Raw genomic sequence first — 6983 nt, forward strand, 5'->3', positions numbered from 1 at the left:
ATATACTGTAGACATGTTCTGTTCTGCTACACAGGAGAGCTTAGCTTGGCAGAAGTCAACAGGCAGAAGGAGGATTTATGTCAATGTAGAGTATGACTGCAGTATAGGGGTCATTAGTGGAGCTGGAGCTACTGGCCTGTGCTAACATTATTAATATGAGATCGGTATCATAGAAGAGTATGTATAGAGATGGATATGCTGCTTCATGACCATATTTACATGTAGTTATATATTTATATAGGAATTATGAAATAAAGCCGTCTACTAAAATGAGATGGAAAGCGGTGGTTAAGGTGCATTGACAGCATACAAAATGTAAGTCTTTGAATTTATCTTATCACCAACACCAACAAAAAAACATTACTATTCAACATGACAGATCAAGCATGAAAAGTAGCAGCAACGCACTGATAAATGACAAAGACACTTAGCACCTCAGATAATTGGCACTTAAGCCCATCACTCATTGCCTTCACTCTATCCTTAAGTGTGCCCTCCTGACTGACCACAGACCAGGGAGGCTGCCACAGGAGCCGGGCCCTCTGTGTGGGTCCATTAATCTCCATCATGAGCTGAAGGATTGGCTGTGTCAGAGAAGGGGAAATTAATTGTTATAAATTATTTATTGATTGTGTTTAGTCTGTGCTTGGCACAGGGTACTCTTAACAGGTGGAGTTTACGGGGGATGGGGAATGAAGGGTGAGGGGTGGTGTGTGTGAGGGGAGGGGTGGATGTCAGGGTTGGAGAGGCTTGAAATTGGCCCTCACTGTCTCTAAATTACACTTGGGCTTCCTGTGCCCCCACCCCAGGTCTCTGACCCACAACTGCAATGTGTTTTCTGTGACTAACAGCTGTAATTCCCCAATTATCACGCTGCGTTGTCCAACGGCGTCGCAGGTTGAGTTACCAGGAGACCCTGGCCAAGCACACTGGACGCAGGACCTTGACTCTGCAAGCAGCACGAAGCCACAGATTCTCTTCTCTTTCTTTTCCCCTTGAGATCTCTCTCTTGCTCCCCCCCCCCCCCCTCTCTCTCTGGTCACTCTCTGGACTATTCTCTGAAAAGCAGTCAATATGTGCATTCCAAGAATAGGTAGAACAACCCTTTTACAATATGCCCATACAAGCATGATAATCCTGTTATTGCTGTAAATAAATACATCTCTAGACTTACAAGAACGGCAATCAGTTTTATTGTCCTTGTCATTTTACTTTTTAATAATTAATTATTTTATTACACAAAACCACCAAACATTCAGTACTACATTAGGCCATAATATCGAATAGAATACAAATAACTATTTTCTCTGCCCATTACGAAAAGTCTGGAAGTATTGTTGTGTATGTGTATCATGTATGATTTATTGCATCCTTTGGTCAGTCATCTTGATAGGTACTGCGAGTTAAATTCAGCAGTACACTGTTTGACAATTCCATTTTTATTTCCGCAGCTGGTCTAGTTGGCAGAAGGTTGGAGTCGTGGATCACACAGACCTATAGATAGTGTTGATTGTCATTCCAATTAATCATGCCAGGGAGTGTTTGGGAGACACTTTTTATTGTCACCCTGACAGGCTAAAAGTTATGCAAGTCGATAGAGGCAAGGGATGGACATGAAGCTTGCAACCTTGACCTGTATCATCTGCCTTTGATGTGTAATAGCTGGCATCAGTACCACAAGGTCTGTTTGGGTGAACTGAGGACTTCACTGTATTATATGCACCAATACGCTGTTATTGTGTTTTTGGTGTCTGCCACATTTCCTTTGTTGGAATGAATTACAATCTGTAATTGATTATTTTTGCCATGATTTAGCTTTGGCCGTACTTACCCTTAAGTACTATGCAGTGTTACAACACCTGTACAGTGTGTACCTGGGCTTGCAGATGGGCTCAGTATCACATGAGGAGAAGTGTTTACTCACTACAATGTATTTATGGTATTTATTATGCTCAATAAATCCACTGTATTAGGGACACCAAATAAAGTCAAGCAGTTTGATTTGTTAATCTCCTTGCCATTCACTATTCAAATGTAATAAACGCTGCTATATTTAAGCTTTTGTCAGCAGTCCAGGGTATGTGCTATGGGCTAAACCCTGCCAGTCTCATAATTATGAGTTCATAAAGTCGGTGAGTTATAGCTGCAGGACATTTCTTTCATCTGGATGCTTGAGTGCATATATTTACCTGCTGTATGCAGTATATCCACATAAAACCGTCACGTACAGTGGCACAGTATGAAGGTGCCAGGCCAACGTACAGCATGTTCACTTGCTGTATGTTAGCCGTTGAGTATTACTGATTAACTTTCTATTGCCTTTGAAAGTGATGGCAGCTAATCATGTCCAGTGTGTGCATCACATAAGTCATATACTGTATGTCCTTTTCCAGTTGATATACCCATCTAGTGTATTTACTCAGTATTCTTAAGAGCTGGTGTGGAGGGCCTCTCACTGACATGGTCATCACTGAACACATCTGATTGGCCATGAAACCCTTTCCCCTCTGTGCCTTCCATGGATTTTTGTTGTGCTTCAGGCCTGTACTTTAAGTCAAATTATTACCCCAAAGGCTCAGAAGTAGTCCACTAGCCCTCCTTCCCCTTCCAACCTCCCTGCCCCTGGCAACCCCCCCCCCCCCCCCCCCCCCAGCTCCCAAGAGAGCCTAGAAAGCCATGACATTACACAGCCTTGGCTCTAATTAAGGAAGGACTTTCTCCAGGACATCCATCTGAGTCACTTGCAGCTCAAAACAAAGGGGCCAGGAGACCCTCTGTGCTGTCAACGGCAGGGCCGCCCTGGGCTCGGAATGCCTGGCCATGCGAGAGGCAGGAGGATGGGGAGCGACACGACCTGTTGAAAAGCTCATTTTCAAAAACGTAAAAAGGGGGCTGCTACATATGGCCTACTCCATTTTTAAGCAGGCCTCTTTTAACACTTGGCCTGAGAGGTGGCGAAGAAAAGCTACTGTCAGAAGTACATGACATGGTATAAATAGGTCCCATGGGCCCCTTCCGGAGTGAGGGAGTCCAAACGTCCCTGACCACCACCGCCCCCACCCCCCACACCACCCCCCACCCACCTCTGCAAGGGTCACGGTCTCCCCTGCCCATACGTGTGAAGGGCCGCCGTGTGAGGAACAGGAGCCAGCCTCTGCCGGAGAAGGAGGGGGCTGAAACCCAATCATCATTGAATGTTTCATCAGACCCCGCCGCAGTTTGGAGTTGTTTGGGAAATAGAATACTTTAGTGGCCGACCGGCTGTTTCCAACCAGGCGTGGCCAGTAGCCTGGGTTGTAGTGGCCCAGGTCATGCCCGTGAACTTGGGAGGGGGGTCATCTTGCTGGTGGACTCCACTCAGCAAGTGCACTTAGAGGAGAAACCGTGGAGATAGGTCAGCGTAATCAAAGTCCTTTTAGGCAAGTCTCACCACTCGGCGGCCATATAGCAATGGTTTTTGGGCACTCATCGGGCATCCTATTCAGCAGAAATGCGCGTGCGCAGCTTCACGACACCAATCTTGCTCCAGTGGCGAGTTCACAACACATGATTGGGAAGATGTCTTCACAACACAACATATGTTTGGCTCAATGTATTCACATGTCGACGTTTTGCCGAGGAAGGGGTGGGATATGTGTAGACAACGGCCATATTGGCGTTACAAACTAGCCCCATGCATTTCTATGGAGGATTTTTTGAGTGCTGTGTGTCCTCATTAGAAAGTCTCTGGCGTAATAGAGGGTGAGAGTGGTCAACCGCCACTGACTAAAGAAATAATTAGTATTCAAAAATTCTTCCAAAGGAGAAAAAAACACAACAGCCAAACACTCAGGACCGGTCTGTACTGGTTCACGGTCATTCTAGGGCCTGTGCTTCCATGGGTGGGTGAAAAAATGTGGTGTTGGAGAAAGAGGGTGAGGGGTGGGCAGGTGACGGTACTGCAAGCGTAACCCAACCTGTGGTTACCCAGGCTGACCAGGATCAACCCAGCTCTCCCATCCAGCTGTTTGATTGATGGCGATGCACTAAAATAACAACAGTGCTGCTGACCCTCGCTGCATCACACATATCCTGATATCCTGATATCCTGATATCCTGGCGGGGGCCGCTGAGGGATGGGATCTGGGGTGCACAGCCGCTCTTCTAAGGGGGCCTTAGGATGAGGGTCAGGGCAGGCGCCGGACAATCCCTGTAATCTGTGAGTAAATAACTCGACATCAACAAGCCCCAAGTTCAAGAGGTGACAACACCTCCATACGAGAGCAGAGCAGGCACATCTCACTACATACACAGCACATCACTATCTGATTGCAGTGTTGGCCTGTCATGATATGTTGTTAATACTATTACTGTACTACATACATTACTGGTATTACAAGTAGTTATACTGCTACTAGAATTACTACCACTTCTTTACTACCATGTAGAGTCTAAAAAATTACTCTTGAAAAATCTAATGAGTAAATCTCATCGTAGTTATATCTGATCTACCTTTGATGTGTAATAGCTGGCATCAGTACCACAAGGTCTGTTTGAGTGAACTGAGGACTTCACTGTATTATATGCACCAATACGCTGTTATTGTGTTTTTGGTGTCTGCCACATTTCCTTTGTTGGAATGAGTTACAATCTGTAATTGATTATTTTTGCCATGATTTAGCTTTGGCCGTACTTACCCTTAAGTATTATGCAGTGTTACAACTAGTACAACAACACTTCTTTACTACTATGTAGAGGCTAGAAGCTAAAAAATTACTCTTGAAAAATCTAATGAGTAAATCTCACCGTAGTTATATCTGATGGCTGATGGGAGAGGGTTTGAGGATGACGTTGGTGGTGATACCTGACTGTCTGGCCACAAAAGCTTGTCCCCTTTTCCTCGGTGTGTCCAGTGTTTATCTTTGGGTGAGCAGAGCAGCTCCATGTCTGAGGAGGGGAAATGGATACTCTGTGGATATCACCCAAGCTATTTACTCAACTGCCACGTCCTAACCCTGATGTCTACGGGTGGTTCACCGCATGATCCACCTTAATACTGACAAATGACTCTCTGACCAGGAAGTTAGGTGAAGTGCTGGTCCACACACACACACGCACACACACACACACACACACACACACTAGCTATACATGCCATTCTTATGCTGGACCATGTATATCTGTCTGTAGAGAAAAATATCATGAGTGTGGATCATGGAAAAAGATTATCTGCAAATATTAACTGATTGGGTTTCTGGAGTTGAAGGCTAATCAACCGTTTCTATTACAATAACATGACACGTTTAGACTGCTGAGTCATTTTAATCATTTCATGATGAGTTTAGATGGTAATTTCTAGATAAAATTCCAGCGTTATATTTAACACAGCTGAAAATGCCCCATCAGCAGTGGATTATCTTCAATTAATTGTCTCTGATTATCCTAAATCCCACAGAACATTTTCACGTTTATATTTGGTTGCTGACAAGTAATTGAGCTTACAAGACCCATTAGAAATTAGACATGCTAAAAGTTCATGACAACTGTTAAAACTGCCTGCATTCAAAATATCTTCACAGAGAGGTTGCCTGATAAAAATACACTAGTTACATTTCCTTTAATATACAGTTGCATTTTTAGTTAATGTGCTAAAACAAGTGGTAGTATAACCACATTTGTAGATTCCATTTATTCCATTGCACTTTACCGAATAGGAGAACCCTATAAAATAAATCGTCACATCAGAGTCAGGTTTTCCCCTGAAAAGATCTTAAAATCTCCCCCAAGAACGAAGACTCCATAATTTATAATTCATAATTGATTGTAGTTTATTTACTTACCAAATGGTTCCTCATCCATGTGAACTTTTTTGTGCGTGACACAAAAAAGACAACCTGCTGATCCAAAGAGCACCTGTACAGGTACATGTATATTTTGATTTAGTGGATTTGTTCTGTCATTATTGAATGGGACAGTCATCATATTTCAGGACACAATGGAAGCCTCATACTCCTTACTGTAACCCAAGCTCTGATGGCAACAACCTTGTGGTGTGCGTCATGTTGTCGTGACTTGGCAGGGGTCAGCTGAAGTAATAAATTTATGAGCACCCATAACACTGGGTGCTGACCTGAGCGAGTAAACATACCTCGAGTTGTTCAGCTGCTGTTGTAACATTCTTCAAACTGGCCTTTAGGACCGTATAAAAATGTACATAAACACATAATGCTATATCTATGGTTTTACTATGCAGAGGAGGAAGAAAGGCAACATTTACTGTACAATACTACAGATTCCATAGGCTTAGTATCTATCATATGTGATTTAACATTATGTTCTCTATGGAACCCAGTAGGTGTCATATGTCAGAATATTTTACATCAAAGTGTATATTTTGTGGTTGCGTTTTGTCATCTTGCTACATTTTCACTCACAATTACCATATCATTGCTATAGCCTATTAAAGATGGGAAAGACCTTGATATTCTCATGTTCTTAAAGACTGTACAATATCATTACACTTGCTTTAGTTTCTCTTTGGATAAACATGTATGTTCAATGAATAAAAAGCAAGACAACTGATGATAGCACATTGACTTACATCAATATTAAAATTCGGAACATCGGAAAATCATAAACCACAACAGCATCATTTCCTGTAGCTGTGTATTTGATCGTCATGGCGGCAGTAGGCCCCTCTTCCTGTATCATTAGTATCGAGTTTCATGGCTGGACTTCCCTAATGGAGGTGTGATTTCCCCTCAGCATGCTGGGTCAGTGGAGATGGACCATATGGATGTGGGCAGGAGATGGTGAGGTCTGCTGATATGGTCCTTCGCTGTGGCCTCCACCTCCAGTTCACACTGACAGCGGCTGTCACTGGCCTGCCACTGGTAACAACACGCTAATTGCTCTCATTATTAGAAATTTATTGACCTGACAGCAAGAACCCTTTGTGTGTGTCTTTGTGAGAGAGAGAGAGAGAGAGAGAGAGAGAGAGAGTG

This window comes from Alosa sapidissima, chromosome 11, assembly GCF_018492685.1.
Source record: "Alosa sapidissima isolate fAloSap1 chromosome 11, fAloSap1.pri, whole genome shotgun sequence".
Taxonomy (NCBI): domain Eukaryota; kingdom Metazoa; phylum Chordata; class Actinopteri; order Clupeiformes; family Clupeidae; genus Alosa; species Alosa sapidissima.